Consider the following 2,458-nt stretch of genomic DNA (forward strand, 5'->3'; position numbering starts at 1 on the left):
AAGGTCAATCAAGCTGCACAGGCATCCAAACTCCCACATGAGCACAGAGTATGTATAAAGTCTGTGTAGTATAATTAACTGGACCAGTGGAATTTATGCAGGTATACAGAGCACAATTTTCACAAGTAACAGATCCTTCTGTCTGATTCCATTTAGTTGATCCAGTCATTAGCACAAGCCATAATATTATGAGAAAGATTCTTAGCAAATGATAATTCTGTATTATTATTAGAGTTATTTTTCCAAATTTCCCCTCTCCAAGCCCATAATTGTGTAGAAGCAGTAATTAATTTCCAAAGATGTTCTTGAGTAGCACCTCCCTCGAAATGAGGAGAGGGTGGAGACATGCCCCCACCATGCCAAACCAACTCTTCTGTGGCATTACTTTCAGTAGATATTAAAGAGTTATTTTCTTTATGCCATCTTAACTCTTTACCTTACCTTTTCGTCCGAGCCGAGCTCACAGGGCTCCAATCAATGATACTTCCATAGGAAGTATTAACAAGAACTCAGACTTCCGGGCCTCTACATTGTTCCCAATGTATCCTGGAACTTAACTCTGAGACTACTGGTGTCTGACAAGGGGTCATGAGAGGTGGAAAGAAAGTGTGATTAGTATTATTACCTTTGAATCCTTTTCCCACTAAAATATACATAGCCTTTTTACTATCTCCTTCTGTGCCATTTCTTAGAGTAGATAGCCAAGATGATATGTTCCCTTCAAACAGTGCTCTTCAGAGCCTATACAAATGGGAGCACCCTGGACTCCTACTATATGAGATGTATTAAGTGTCTGCCCCTCCTCCTGAGGGAATAAGGAACCCCAATTATTGTAGGGTCCAGGCACCCAATTAGAATCATCAGTGTACATTGGGATAGTGGGATCTCACCAGTGAACAGCCTGATTTAGAAGTGGATTTGGAATATAAGTCCAATCAGAAAAATTAGCAACAGTAGTCACCTGCACAGTGGTTATTGCAAGCATACCTAAAAATAAAGTTTTTAGGATTATGATTTTGTCCCAGACGTTGACCCATGCGATCACCTTCCTCAGCTAATTTCTTCAGTTTGACCCCATGTGGGAAGGGCACAAGAATTGGTAGAGGGCAATGGTCTGGCCACTCTCCGTGTAGTCGGGCCCAAAGTAAGATGAGCCATTCGTTTGGTGGCCTGGTCAGGATCAAAGCGTGGGTGTTTGTTCATCTCGAAACTTTATGAGACGGTCTGGAATCCAAAACTGATCAGGGCCTGTGGAAATATGAGTGTAACCTTTTCCCCATTTTAATACATGTGCTCTATGCCATATTTTTGTAGTCATATCCTTACACCATATAGGCTGCAGAGAGTCTGTTTCTTTTATACAGGACCAATGCATTTCTGCATCTATAAAACTGTGAGCATTGGGATTTTAAAAATTTAGAGTAAATAAAGCATCTAATAATATATGTCAAGGAGAGCTATCTTTTCCCCCTTTTTGTTTAATTAACATTTCTTTCAATGTCCTATTAGAATGTTCAATAATGGTTTGTCCCTGTAGATTGTATGGGATTCCAGTGACATGCTTAATATGCCATTGAGAGAGAAATTATTGAAATTTTTTAGATGGATAAGTTGGAGCATTATCAGTTTTTAACTGCTTAGGAACTCCCATAATATTCATGATGTCTTTTAAATGTAAGATTACAGAAGAGGCTCAGTGGCATAGGTCTGGACTTTGGTCTTCGTTGAAAAAAAATTCATTTGAGGCTTTGTTTTATAAAAATCTAGCAAACTTTGTTTTCTCTCTACATTACGTCCATGTTTAAGTTTAAAATAATTCATCTTTGATGTGTCAAATGAATCCTGTGGGCTGCTTTACCGCCAGGCAACAGATTTTGCACTGCAAGGCAGCTCTGAACTCCACTTGGAAATGCGGAGATCTGTAGGTATGTTTTCTGAAACTGTGGAATGCTTGGTAGTTTTCCATAACCTAATCCGTGTGGGTTGTTTGGTTTATGTTGTAGGCATCACACTTCTGTGGAAATACATACCTAATAAAAGGTATAAATACCATGACTGTTTTTCCTGAGAGCTCAGACAAGATTCTTTTTAACCTCCTGTTGGCATCCAAGTTGGTACTTTGCCAGTGATGTGGCCAAACAAATCTGTTAAGTTATGAGATGCAAGGTAATATCAGCATTTTTTGTGTGACTCTGAAGAAACTTTGGTTCCTTTGGACCATGCTGTGTGGGTATCTCTGTAGAATAAAATCTAACACAGGATATAAATGCTCTTCCTGCTTCTCACAGCAGTAAACATAAGATACTCTGATATTTATTATTATTATTATTATTATTTACCAATTTGATGCCTCGAGTTCTAGAGGCCTTTGGAACATAGTATTTTGCTAACAGGCCCAAGGACATTTTGACTTTTAGCCAAGAAACTGGCTACATTTCTTTGGGGTCTTTTTACCCTA

Source organism: Nannospalax galili, unplaced genomic scaffold, assembly GCF_000622305.1.
Source record: "Nannospalax galili isolate Female #2095 unplaced genomic scaffold, S.galili_v1.0 scaffold3, whole genome shotgun sequence".
NCBI lineage: Eukaryota > Metazoa > Chordata > Mammalia > Rodentia > Spalacidae > Nannospalax > Nannospalax galili.